General features: G+C 44.1%; 1 protein-coding gene across 2 annotated transcripts in view; it reads left to right on the forward strand.

The window, feature by feature from the left end:
- The window catches only part of GLI2 (GLI family zinc finger 2), a 200,837-nt gene that overhangs the window by 79,757 nt on the left and 106,262 nt on the right, over positions 1-14,818 (forward strand). The window lies entirely within an intron of this gene.

The raw sequence follows: 14,818 nt of genomic DNA on the forward strand, positions 1-14,818 counted from the left end.
CTGTCACTCCTGGAGTCCTTTTCCTTTGGCTTCTTCCGAACAGTTGTGCAGCAGCAATGTGTCATTCCGGGGAGGTGAATACACGACTATCCTTTCAGTGGGACAGCGCTCCTCATGAGGCTTTCACCGCCTCCTAGATTGCATTAAGGGTTGCGCTTTGCTGCAGCTTTTAGAGACACTTTTGCTTTTGTAGGCCTTTCCCATAACTGCTCCACAAGCCCGAATGTATCCTGAGTGTTGCGACCTGACAGCACAGCATGTATTTTTTGTGTTACTCTTGCGATATTGCCTCATTTAATAGTAATGTGGCATCATCTCAGCTTCACAGACTCAAGGGTCAGATGCTGTGAAGACTCAGTTGTGGCAGGACAGTACTGCTCACCGTTACGAAAGTTTCTCCCTGCAGGAACTCTGAGTGTGTGTGCGCATACATACATTTTCATGGTTTATTCTTCTTTAAGCAGCCTGAAATCTCCGTGGATCCCTGACTAGATGCAGGGAAAGCATAGATGTGACTCGATTCTAATTTTCTTTGGGACTTAATGGCATTGCCTGTTAGAGCAAGATGTATGTTGTAGCGGGAAGGCCTTAGATGAGATACTATTTCTGTGCAGCTCAGCACAGAAGCTTTACTGAAACCCCATAAACCCTGTTTGGGACATGCTGGTGGTGGTGTACGAATGAGCAAACTGAAGGTTGGGGAGGTTAAGGTCATGGCATCAGAGGAAGAACCTGGAAACTGTGAGTTTCAGCCCCTTTGACAGCATGGAAGAGAAGAAACCAAAGTTGCTGGTTCTCCCTGTTTGGCCACTAAGCAAAACTGCTCATATTGTACTGCTGCAGCAAAGTGTCTTCATCAGAGGTGGTCCCCTACATAGCCTGGATAAACCACTGAGGATTAAACCACAACAAAATATCCTCGTCACTAAGTCTGCAGATCTGGAGGGGAAAGAAATGAGGGATAGAAACAATGGATGTTTTTTGCTGGTTGCCAAGATTTATAATGATGATTACGATGATGATGAGTAGCTGAAGGAATGTTGCTCACATTGTAAACCACTGATCTCCTGACGCTCATCAGCAGAATTTCAGCTCTCAGATATTTTAGCGCTGGGGTGTTTTCTATCCTTATCCAAGTGGCTTATTTAATACAGCTGCAGCCAAAACCCGAGCATGGTGGCTTCCAGCTGCAGAGCCTGTGAGCCCCCTCCCCAGACCCCCCCTCGAGCGGCTGCCGTGCTGAGAGCCCAGCAATGGGAGGAGGAGGAGAAGCGGCAGATGTCACCGTGTGACATATCTTGTTTATCTTTTATTTATTGCAGGTATTTATACAGGGCAGGTCTCTCTGCTCCCTACTCACAACTTTGCACCAGCGGTGGCTGCTGCTTGCCAGACAGAGGCAGGAGGAAGGCGAGGGAAGGGGCATGAATAATGCAGTGCAACATATTTATCAACATTGTCAAGTTGAGCCTTAGATCAAGTTTAGTGGGTAAAGAAGGGGCTTTGAATTCCCGCCGTACAACACATTAAGATTCAGATAACTTGATTTTGTAAAATAAGCAAGTCCGAGAGGCTGAAACCCAGGAAATCTGTGTACAAAATGCAGCGCTTCCCCCCCCCCGCCCTGCTTGTGTCACTAGCGTGGGATTTGAGGCAGGGGAAATTGCCTGAAAAAGATTAGCTGGCCACGAAAACACACTCCTCTCCTTCATCCACTGCACATCTCTCCCACACTGCAGGACTGCTGCCCTGTATGGGGAAGCGTTGTTTCTCTGCCTCCCCAATCCTCATGCAACTTTTGGCACTTCTTTGATATGCACTGTCATTTGCAATTGTCAAGGCAAAAGTAATAAACAATTCCAAGTCAATAAGCCTGGGCAGCCGGATGGACAGGATTTCAGCTACTTAAAGTCTCTCCTGGCTTTTGTGAGCACTGGCCCTGATGGGGCCAGGCAGTGAGCCGCGCACCATTTTGGCACTGCCCAGAAACCTCAAAGCTGCATTTGATGGTCGTGTTGGACTGCCGAGCTCTGTGGCATCCCCCAGACATCGCTCCTACCCCTGCCGGCACTGAGGAGCAGAGCTCGGTGGAGATGAGCGATCTCAGAGTAAGTCCTCCCCCGCTGATCCGCCATTTCCCCTTTCTCCCCCAGCTTTGTGCGGTCCTTTCCCCATCACAGGCTGCGGTGCAGCCATCGCTCCTGGTGTCATCTGCATGTTAGTGGCTCTCCAACCTCATCATTGGTACATGCAGGGTATGGCACGGCTCCTGGGGATGGCTGTCATGCTCCAGCAGTGGGATGCAGCCCTGCTTGCATCCCCGTGCTCACAGCAGTGTGGGCTTACCTCACTGCCCTGGTCAGCTGCAGGAACAGTATGAACTACTCAGGCTTAGGGAAAAGTGATTTATTTATTTATCTATCTATTTATTAGAGCACTGAACTAGGACACAAGAGAGATCCTCTGTCACAAAGTACTCCAGTTGTTTCGAACAAGTCATTAGGGCTGGGTTTTTCTTAAAGCACACGGCAATGGTTGAACTCTTCTGCTGTTTGAAAAGAATGACAGTAAGACCCCAAAAACATCAAGGGGCGGGGAGGAAAGAAGCGAAGTGCAAGTTTGAATTGAGGTTGAATTAGCACTGAGGACTTAAGAAACCCTTACCCCTCGTGTTCCTATTTTCATCTCTGTGCAATGTTTTCTTACAGCGTAGAGCACCCTGAAGCTTAAACCACCTATAGCTGCAGTGGCTTTGCAACACTGTGGACATGAATAACTTATTTCAGCAAAAAATCAGTATATTTTTATATACAAAAGAGCGTATGTAATCCCATTTTAATGTGAGTTGCTTGTAACCTAGACAGCCCATGTGTTTTGGGTCCTGGACACCAACATCCCTATGCCCCATCTCTTTGGTGTTAAACTTTGGTTTGTCCCCTGGGTTTGGGGAGGCAGGTGCTGGTCCTGGGCTCTGAGGTTAAGAACTCATCTGCAGCCACTTGCCCATGGGTAGTTGTTCATTAAGGCATAATTCAGGGGATGCTTATTTACTGATATCACTTTTGGCTGCAAATAGTAATTCCAGAAGAAAAAAAACCTAGTAAAGCTAGGTAGAAGCCAGGCTGGCCCTTGTGTGGTTTATAGACCCTGGTTTTTAAATGTCTATGCAAGGACACCCTGGTGTGTGTGTGTGTGAAATTAAAATAGGATTGTTATCTGGCCTGCATTTTAAGTGCCTAACCTCTCCATTTTGAAGACATCCTTCTGCTTTGTGGGAAAGCTCATACTCCTTAAATCGTTTTTTTTTTTACTGGGGAGGGGGGGGGAGTCCAAAGGGAGTTTCGTGGGCAGTTCACACTGTCAACTCAGCATTTTTGCACACTCAAAACCCATAAGTCTTCAAAGTAAAAAAAAAAAAAAAGCCCCTAAAGAGATGATCTTAATTCTTAGAATTTTTTTTTTTTAATTTTAATGTGAAGGGTCTAGGCATTTTTTTTTTTTTTGATTCAAACAAATATTTTCCAGAAAGCAAACATAATTTCACTCTGTCTACAGCACACAAGGGAAAGAGAGAAAAGGCTACTTGACCCCAGGACAACATGATGCTCTTTTTTTTCCGTTGTCTGGTTGTGGTGCAGGAATGTGCAATCTGCAGTCGGAACTGGCAGATGCACAACTTTTGTTTGTAAAACTGACTTCATTATTCCCGCTGTAGGGGTGGGCTGGCCGAAGATGTTTGGGATGCTGACAGTTTCTGGCCTTCATGTTGAATCATCCATATATTTGGCCTGGACCAAAGGAGCAGTAGCATCACTAAGCTCGGATCCAGGGTCTTGGGAATGAGGGAGCAGCTGGCATCTTTTAAGCATAGCTTTTTAACACTAGTTCTCATTATCTCAGCGTTATCATGATTTTACTCCACCCCGTTGCTCAGTTTTATTTTGTCATCTGCTGAGACTACAGACTTTTTGGACCAGGGTCGTCTCCTCACATCGCATGCAAAGAGTGGGGCAGAGATGTTTTTTACTGGAGCTTTAGATAGCACTATCACATTACAAATAACTATGATCTAATGTTATATATCACCCTAGAGCTAAAAATCCCAGCCGCCCACCAGTACTTAGCTATATTTTACTTCTGATGGCTTGTGCGGCGCTGCGCCTCCTGCTTGTATCACTCTAATGACTGTCTTCCCTTATTTACCTTCTCAAATGTCTGCCCTAATCTGAAGCAATTCCCTTAAGGTTAAGACAAAGGCACTGGGGACAAAAATGATGTGTGATTATGTAATTAAAGCCTGTATTAATATATGCGAGGTAGTCAGAGCAGCCCAAACTTTTGCATTCCTTTTGGAGCTCTTGAATCTATCTTCTCATTTGTCTAGTATGACAAAACATTTTTTTTCCTCATTTTCCAAAGTGAAATTTCTTTGTTTTCTTAGTGGAAAACCCTAGTTCCACTATGCCCAAAACCCGATATTTCTGTTTCCTTTGCAACCACCCGTGGGGTTTGAACCACAGACCTACAGCACTCTAACAGAGGTCTCCATCGTGTGCGCATTAAAGGGATTAAAACCAAAGTTAGACAGAAGGGGAAAGCAACAGCTCGGGGCTGAGCATTAGAAATGGGGGGTTGATGCAGGGACACCTCGCATCCCCTCCATGGCAATCCCCGGCTGATCAAGCTGTCTCCATGAGTCACCTCTTGTGTCCCCCCTTGCTGATCAGACCACTGACCTTCCCCGTTTGTCACCTGTCCCCTCGCACACCTCAGCTGTGGAAACTTTCCCTTCCCAACGCTGCGGGACTGGCTCCCTCCTCCTCTCCCCCTCTCTGCTGTTATTTATCTCTCTAATTGTGTAAAACATTTTGGGCTGTAGTTTCTGTGAAGGATGCTATGCAGAGTAAAGTTGGTGCTGTATATATGAAATTGTGATCTGTAATTTGTATTTCCTCCACTGTATAACTCAAGATTATTAAATAAGGATGTGGCTGGATGCAGTTATTAATATCGAGTAGACAATGCAATTTGTTTTTACTGTTTCCTTTTGTTAATCCCTCTTTATTACTTCTCGTCTTGCTTGGAAACACAGAACGTTTGATTCGTGGCTTTGTGAGCATTGTAGCAGTGCGTCAGAGATGCAGGAGATGGAGAGGAGGTTAGGAGGCACGATTTGAGCGTCTGTGACTCAAAGTGACCAGAAAACTCCCCAGGGAGAGTTAGGTGTCTGCGAATCTCATTAGGTTGTTTATTTTATCCTACCTTCCTAGTATTTGATTTTTGCTAACATTTAGAAATCTTGCACTTCTGAATCGCGTTGGCTTGGGATCTGAAGCACCGAACAGCTCATTACTATGGCAAAGCTCAACTCCTTTGTGTCTCGTGACACTCCTACAACTCAATGACCTGGGTGGTGGCCCTACTAAGGCCTCTGATCCTACCTTTTTGTCAGTATAGAGAGGAGAAAAAAAAAAAAAGAAGAAAAAAAAAAAAAGAAAAGGCATTAAAATTAAAGTCTCATGACTGTAATGAAAAGATTATTTCCCCTTCTCTCGCAAGTTAAGTTCTGTGCAATATCAGCTCACTTTGTCCTGTCCATCTCGTAGTCTCATTAGCTGCCGGGCCACAGAGGAATTGAGGAGAGAGAGTTGGGGGTTTTATCTGCATGTCGTTCCAGCGTGGAAGATTCAATGAGACGATGGCTTGTCATTTTTTATTAATGAGTTGGAGCCTGATTCATTATAGATGTGTGGAATGAGCTCGGTGTGGCTGCAGGGGGAGGGGAGGGACTCTGCCAATGAACAAGTACCTCCACCATGGGTCTTCTCCTGCTTAGTCTTAAGCAAATTGGCTTGCCAGTGTTGCTTGCCAGTGTGCTACGGGGCAGCTGAGTTAGCGTGCGGCTCCAGCTTCCCACTCCCAAGCCTGCGTGTTTCAGTGTGTGACAAGTAGCCCCAGAGGAGAAACGAGTATTTAGCGATGCTCAACAATTAGACATTACAAAGAGGTTTCTAAACTGTCCCTTAGGGGCTGGCTGGCTGGCAGGTTGGTGGCTGAGAAGAAGGTTTCCAAAGTTTCTGTTTGAGGCAGTAGATTGGCATGGTGGAGAAAATCATGTTCTTGCCAACAGAAGCAAACAGCTGTGTGTCTTTCAGTCCTTCTTTACGTGCTGGTGGCATGAATCGTAAATATGTGTGATACGTGTATATATAGATACACAGATATATATACACATATAAATGTAAAAAATAATAATTTTATATATATATTTATAAAAAGCCATGTGGACACACAGACCCGTTTGTGTTCAGAAGGAGGGGTGTCAAGTACTGGGGAGGTCGAGGGCAGGTGACCCTTTTGCCGTTGGCAAATCCAAACACCCTCAAGCAGAAGTGGATGCTGATGCTTTGAGGACCCCCCCAGCCATGCCACCACAGGAACTCCCTCTTGGTGCAGGCAGAGGCAGCATTATCCACTGCAGCCACTGACCCTTCACCAGCAGCTCCCAGCTCCGGTGGCCCCGCCGGCAGGCTGTGCCCACGGTGTGCTTCTCCCTTGCCGACCACACGTGCCTCCTGCGAGATGCTTCCTCGGGGGGAGGAGGAATAGTAAGAGCTGTTGAATTTTAGAAAACAGGATTAAATACTGAAAGAGTATTTAAGCCCAGTTTAAAGAGTATTTAAACCAGCTTAAAAAGCCCAGCCCAGGCTCTTCTCCTTGCACAAACTTAATGAATTCTATTTTTGGTGCTTCTGTGTTTCTGCCTATCGTTAGAAGAAGCCCTGAAAAGCTGTGAGAGGGGCTCCTCTCTCACACTTCTTGTCCTATTTCTATGGGCCAAAGAAGTGCAAGTAAATATCCCAGCTCTTGGAAGTGTCTGTGACAATAATCTGGCCTTTTGGAGAGTCACCAAGTTGCAGCTAGAGGCAACTGGGCATCATTTAGCTTGCCTGTTGTATTGTGTTTATTATGTGTTTAAATTTGTAAGCTCTTTGCTCTTTACAGAGATAGGTAACCATTCAGCATTAATCTCGGTGCAGACTGTCAGAAAGAGACACACAGTTGAGTTGTTTGTCGTGTCTTTCTTAATCTAAAGGGAAGGTCATTCGGATTGAAGTTACATCTGTTCTTTGTATACAGAAAAGCTTAAATTCTCTGTGTTTGGCGATGGTCTCCCACTGGCAAGGTGTGGTATGTCCCCCTGTGCCATGCTGGTACACTGATTGGTGCACAAGTTTCTTCTCTACATCAAACCACCAACTTGGAACGATTGAGGAAATATTCTTGAGCGTCTTAGAGAATCATTAATTTAATAGCTTTTGTTGAATAAGGGAAATTTTTCCTGCTTTGCATTTACACTTGCCCTTAGATAAATTCTGGCTGAGGTTATGTTCTGGTGATCTGCAGAGGACAGAACGTGCTGTTTTCCAGTATTGTTATTTATAATCGTGCAGTGTGGTTCAAATGTTTTAAATGTAGCTGCGCAACTGGGTACACACAAAAATAAAGATATGCTGCTCCCATCTTCGGTGAGAGCTTTCTTTTCCAACATTTTTTCAGGTCCCCAAGTCTTTTCAAATGGTTGGGGGTACTATGTAGAAACAAATAAAAACTCAGGGTGCTGTTTGTTATTCTCTGCTTGCAAGGAAAATAAAAGATCAAACTGTCCTTGCAGTAAAAGTGCAGGCTTGAAAGGGTTAATGCAACAAACACACCTAAAGGAATCTTTTCCCCTTGTAAAATATGCAGCCAGTGTGACAGCAGTATTCCCAGAGTCAAGTTATCTTTTACATTAGTGAATGTTGTTCCTAAAGCTTTAGCTGGGGTAATAAATGATTCATGGTAACCACACCTTTGTGCACAGCCGTCCACTTGATGTTCAGTCCATATGCGACTTCAAGAAGCCTTGTGCAGGAGCTCTACGGCTCCAGTTCAGCAGTGTTCTCCCAGTAACTGTGACAGGCTGAAAGGCATTTGAGTAACAAATGGTAAGTCGAAGGGAAAGGTTTCTCTTCTGCCTCTTAAAGTGTAAATTAGCAGTGTTTGTTTGTGCTTTCTGTGCAACCCGAGTTTGATGCACACTCCTAAGAGTCTGGATGCGGAGAGGAGGCTAAGGAGGAGGCGGCTGAGTCTATTCTCTTCGGAAAAAAAGAAAATAGGAAGGGAACTTTAAAAGTTGTGCATGTCAGTTCTCCAAGCGCTTCCCCAACATGCAACTAATGAGACCTCCCAGTACGTCTGTACTGGGAGGGAGCAGGGGAGACCCCCTTGCAGAGGAGCTCCAAGACGGATGACATTTGGAGTGGGGCTGGAGAACAGGTCTCCCACTCCCTGACCTTCTGCTTACGCTGTTGAATGTCCACCGAGAGATCGAGCTCCTCCCAGACCTTTCCGCGCCCAAATGCAGCTGTGGACCCAGGCTCCTTCTTCTGGGAAAAGGCGGCTGGCCCAGGTAGGAGCTCAGCTCTGGATTTTAGAAGGCCAAGGTTCAGTCCCTGCTGCCTCTGCAGTTTATCCTGCTGGGTTAGTCATTTATTTGATAGTTAGTTATGTCACTTGATAGGACATGTTAGATACGTTAACTTGACCTGACCTAAAGCACGATACACAGTCTATGCTAAACCAGTTAAGCCACTGGCATAATTAGAGATGCACATCCAGAGGGGTCTTCATGTGATCTGGAGGACGAATTGTAAAATGGTTGGGAAAATTGCTTTTGGAAGACTCTTTCCACAGATGGAGAGGAACTAACGAAAAGTTACACATACGAGAGATGAACCCTCTCTTTACTCTCTCTGGTTGCATTTATACAAGTAAAGAAATCAGGGCAGGACGTATTCTCTGGCCCTGCAGGCCAGTTTAACAGCACCGCTCGTGTCCACACAGCTGCACTGCCTTCCTCCTCAAAGCAAAGCGGTCTTGTCTGCACCACATGCAGGGAAGAGCCCCGGGCCAGCACTCTCCTCCCAGCTGTGCCCACTGCTTCCTGGGCACAGCGTGGGAGGGAGGTTGCTGTCAGCCGAACAGAGCACCCCGCTAGCTCCCTGGTGGGACTCACAGCCCCGCTGACACTTCTGCAGCGGAGGTGACTGCGAGCGTAACTGCTAGATTTTGAGACTTAGTGATTACTAGATAGACTTGTCCAACCAGTAGGACTCGTGCAAGATTAAAAAAATCTAGAAGAAAGTCTTCCGATTGGGACAAACGGGGTAGGCACAAAGTTTGACCCAATTAGAGAGTGGACATTGCTAACAGGCCATTATGTCAGGGCACTGGACGGTGATTTAGAACACTCTTTGTGTTCTGAGATCCAGCAAGAAGTGAGTGGAGAGGAGATATCTAAAAGCAGGCTTGGACGAGCCTGAGGCATTTCTCAGCAGTTTAGAGAGGAGCCCAGAACTACGCAGGAGAGCAGACATCCAGGAATGACAAATACTAATGAAGGGAATTTGGCCCAGTTAATTCATTTTTTTCCACAAAATCATGTGGGGAGGTTTTTGGTTTTGCTCTTGAGTCGACTTCCAAACGGATAGTCCTTATGTCATTCCCCTTATCACTCTCCCCTGTGCGAGCATCAACATCACACCAAGTGTTCAGCTGACTTTCCCAGAGTCTGGTTTCAGAGTGCCACAGCTCTCTGGAGGAGCAAGCGTAACGTATTGGAGACCTGCGTTTTATGTATCTCTCTCTCTCCAGCAGTTCATGAATAGTAAGCACAGTGGGTTTTACAAGGACAGATATGGAATAGTCTCCATTGCATTTGAGTAGAAAGCGCAGTATACAATTGACATAGCTCAGTCTTGGGCGTTTGCTGGTTTAAAAGAAAAAATGATTTCCAACAATTGAGGGTTTTTTCTTACCAGACCAATCACAAACTTTTGAAGCATGAAATGAATTTCACTGGTCCTTGCCAATAAGCTTCTTTCTCTGATATTGGTTTTTATAAAATGGCTATAATCTTTGCAGGTAATGAATGAAAGCTACACTATGAAGTCCAACCTAACATTCTTCTTCTTGATTTATGGTGTATTGGTTAAAATAGTAAACTGATAATGATCGCAAAATAGCGATAAATCACTATAGGCTGATGTATCAGAAACAATAGAAAATGTTCTGGAGAAAGAAACTTGGAGCAAGTTGTGGAACAGCTGGGTGTTCTGCAGATATGAAAGATATCAGGGAGTCCACAAAAATACAAATTAAAAGACTCTCTCCCTTTGTTTCTGTCAAGATTGGGCTGTTCCTTGCTTCTGTATGAAATAAACTTGAGACATTTATGATGAATTAAGGTTCCCACACCCCCAGTGTATCAAATCTAATTAGAAAGTGCTGGTGGAAATCTGTTCAGGCCAAAATCCTGGCTGGATCTGAAGTTTGGTTCTGGACGTGATCATTCCAGTTTGTACAATTCTGCAGAAGACTAGTATTTAGATCTCACTCCTGCCAAAAAATTACTCTTGTGGATAAATTTATGCTATGAGTAGTTTTCTAAAGGTGAAGCAAAGTAATGTTGTTATCTTGTATTGCCTCAGCTTCTAGATAATGCACCTTTTCTCCTCTCTTTTCTGTCCATCAGATGTGTTTTCAGACAGTCCATATTTTTTTGTTGGGATCATATAATCGTAATGCATACTGGCTCGGATGTGCTTTGGATAATGATATGCCAATAGATAAAAGAAAAGATGGAGCAAAATCACCCCTGCCTAAATGTAGTTTGAAGAGACCATGATGTCTCCTAAAGTCTCCTGAGAACCAAAAAGTTACCTGATCTTTTGGGGAGTTGACCTATCCCAAACTGATCTTCCTAGAAAGGTTTTGGGTTAAATTCTCCCTCTTGTCTTGTCTTGTAATGGAAACTTTCTTTGGACTTGGCGCTAATCATACCAATGAGCCAGCTCTGATTGGTACTAGCTTGCAAAAGGCCTCTTTTGTTCTTGTTAGAGTATCTAACCTCTAAATCTATTTAATACCCTTTCCCTGGTTGTCCATCATTATGACACATGATTTTCCAAAGGATTTACTATTAGTTAGCAGCACAGGGCTTTCTCCCTGGGGTAGCAGCTACTTGCAGTGAAGAAAATGCATGTTCGATGTAGCAATTTGTCTTTTTTTATATATTTATTATAAGAGTAAATGAGTTATTGTGGGGGACTTCAATATTATTGCAAATTAGGTGCTACAAGCCAAGCCGTGCACATTTGTTATGTTTCCAGGCATACACAGCATGCATAGCAGTTCAAAAATCAGCAGTCATATTGTATCTAGGCCTTTTCCTGGGCAGCTGCTACTTTGCAGGTATTTTTGTAGTGTGACTGTTCCATAACTCTGCTTACTTCAAATGAAGGGAGGGGGGAATCTGTCACAAAAGTGATTGCTATAAAAAAGGTTTTGATGAGCATGAAGGCATGAATTATAAAATCTCTCAAGATTTAGTTTCCAAAGTAGGCATGGGCTAATGAATATACAGAGAGCATTGCTTGTCGTATATTCCTTCTATAATAGTAATTTATGAACTGGGTTCTTTTTTCACTTGCACCTTTCTGGATGTACTTGCAGGCTGGAAACTTACCGAAATTATAAATTGTTCCTTCATTCAGAAAAGCGTACAGAATCAAGCAAAGCACACAGAACCGAATCCTACCCAACCTCTGCTTCAACAAGGGGCTTAAATTAACTGCTGAACTTTAAGTCAGCAGAATTAGTAAAATATTTTTGTTTCAGCAGCTTGCCAAAGCCAGGGTCTCTGTGTTGGGGAGGGAGAGGAGGGAGTTCTGCCCCAGGTCAACCTTCTGAGTTTCTGGTTTGGGGGAAACCAGACTATCACCAGAAAAATCTCTTTTGACGTAATTTCATCTCAGAAGGATGCAGAAATGGCCAACTAGGCAAGAGACCCTTACTCTCAGATCCTCTCCTTCCCGAACTGAGCCCTTTTCTCTAGCTTAGCCATCAGCCTAATCCTGGATTTAGAGGCTAATCTGGATTCAAACTCTGTTTCTTTTGATGTTCCTGCAGGACAGGTGGTGTCTGGTGGAAGGGGAAAGCATCCTGTGTACAAAACAGTAAGGAAAAAAATTCTGAAAAGTCTCCTTGGCTCCATCAGCTTTCAGAAGAGAGGAATAGATAAGAAGGTGGAGCCCTCCTGCATCTCTTCTCTTCTACTTTTCCTTTTTTTTTTTCCAAGAAGAGAGAGCCCATGTGTCATGTTTCATGTAACACTCGTTATATTCATCATAGGTGACCTGGATCATTTGTACTTGTGGTTTATAGTCTCTCGACATGCATTGTTTTCTCTAGCTTGAAATATAGCACATTAATGAGGTATGTATCTGTTCAGATGTATGCAGTCAGCTCATGAAAGATGCTTTGGTAGTACTTCGACTACTTTGTCAACAGCTAGCATTTTGGCAGCTGCAGAGAAAAAAACATCCCAAATTCATACAAGGGACTAAGAAAATCTGACATTAAACTTTTGGGAGCCATGTTTACACATGCTGGAGCTCACTGTGTAATTAGGCATGTTGTAACCTCCCTAACGCAAGCTCCAGTGAAGTAGCTATCGCTTTACAATTAATGCACATCCACTTCTGATGGGGCTATATCGATAATTCTGTGCCCTCTTTGCTGGGAGTGGACTGCAGCTGGTGTAGCCAACAGCCTGAGAAGGTAGGGCAGCACTGGAAAATAACACCAGGGTTGTATGCTCACAGCAGTTCACATTGAAGAGTCAGGATGGGTACGTTTGGTGAGAGGAACCAGGGATGCTGAAGGCACGGTGGGACAGCCTGGGAAGCTGGTGCCTGGGCTGCTGCTGCAGCTGGACCAGGTTGTGACCTCCAGCATGGGAGATTCACACTGCCTTTGGTCTGCGTGGGATGGCCCATGCAAGCAGCCTGCTCCTTTTGCTCTGTGAAATCCCCCCATTTCACCCGTGCTTTCCTGTTGAGCATGAGCCGCCGGTGCTCGGCAGCGCCCACCTGGGCGCTTTGCTGCAGCGGCTCCCCGCGTGCCAGTTGCTCGCTGATATTCCTGGTCTGTTGCAGTGGCATCTTTGCCCTTCCTTATTACAAAAAGGGGTCACTTTTTATTATTCTCCTGTATAAGATCTGGAGTTGCTTGGTGGTGAAAAGAGAATGACTGGGAAGTGCTGGGAGTCCTAAATTTAGCTGCTCATTTGGCTACAGGTTGCAGCTTTGTGTTTACATGCTTTAGCAGTGCCTCGGAAAGCTGTTAGTATATGGGTTTATAGCTGTTGACTTCAGTAAGCATTGGACTAGGACCTATTTGCTACATAATATTAGATCTACAGGAGCATTGGGAACAGTTTGGATTGTGTTCCCAGTTACCAGGATAAGCTGGAAAGACCTCTCAGACAAACGTAGGGAGGAAAAAACGTTATTGCTGTTTCTCCGTCAGACAAAGAGAAGAAAAAGAATTTTCTTACTGAGAATTTGTGAGGTTTAAGCAATTGTGGAGTACAGTCCTATTGTTGCACATGAATGCAACTTTTTATTTGTTAATATACAATCATCTAGAAAGCTGTCTTAGTTTGCAGAAATAATTTTCTTTGCATGTTAGTGCCTTCTGTATCAATGGATTACGGGTACCAATCTGCAATGGCATACTAAGGACAAAGAGCATGAAAAACTACATCTTGAAATCCATCTAAACTTGAATAGTTCAAGTCTCAAGGGGCAAAACTGTGTTATAAGTATTCCTGTTGAGTAGTAACAAGTAGTCCCATTAAGCAGTAGCTAGAAATCAGCATGCCTCCGAGACAACCCAGCAACATTTATTCAGAGACTGTTTGTGGGTGAGATGAGCGGCAGTGTCTTTGTACTTTGCTCTGAAATACTTATCCACCAAACATCCCTCTGAGCTCCTGGGTTTCCAGAGGCCAGAGCTGCCTCTTAATCTTTGTTTGCATTCACCTCTCAGAGATCAGTATTTTCTCGTTACAAATTGCTGTGCTTTTTAAATGACAATGAAGGTAACTTTTAGCCCAGAGATTGAGCCAGTTGTTTGATTTAACTGAACTAGTGGTGTATATTTAGGGGCTTTCTGATTCCCAAGAGTTTGTGTGTATACGTTCTTAGGAGAATCTTTGCTGTCAGGGACTTTTTTTTTCTTGTATAGAGACTCTTTATCAGAGCTCATGCGGTAGGTTTTGTAGGAGCTGAGACCATGAGAAGTTTCTCCCAGCTGTACAGAGATCTTTATTGCCTTTAATCGTTCAGTATTCCACAGAAATAGTATTGTCGTCATCTTTTTTTTTGCATGCGCCACTCTGATATAAATGCATCTTTTATGTTCGCAGATTTGGCCAAACCAGTATGTTATTTCAGCTACTTTTCATTAACAACTTGGGGTATTTTAGCTGCGCAGTAGTTCTTTTCATTGTGTTTCTATGCTACTTTACTATTGACTGAAATTTAATACATTGCTTATAATTAGCAGTGAGGAATGTTACCCTATCATCAGTTCACTGCTACGAGGCTCGCTTAAAGATTTTAACAAAGAAAATACTCTTTACTCTTGAAATGCTTTGCAGTTCCACCCAGGCTGCTCAAAATAAACATTGTTTTTGAACCAAACTCTTCCCCCCTGCTCCCCCTTCCAAAACAAACAAAATATTTTCAGTGGCCATCAGATAGAAATTTGACCCTAATTACATGCTTTGTCTATTCATGCCATGTAGTAGGGGTCCAGAGGGTGATAGTTTGAAACTGAATGCACTTTAACGTAGCATCAGGTGCTGGTAGAAATACACAGCGTGTGTGTCGAAAGGTGTAATGAGAGTTATATGCTCTTGTAAGCTACA

Source organism: Harpia harpyja, chromosome 7 (genome assembly GCF_026419915.1).
Source record: "Harpia harpyja isolate bHarHar1 chromosome 7, bHarHar1 primary haplotype, whole genome shotgun sequence".
In the NCBI taxonomy this organism is placed as follows: domain Eukaryota; kingdom Metazoa; phylum Chordata; class Aves; order Accipitriformes; family Accipitridae; genus Harpia; species Harpia harpyja.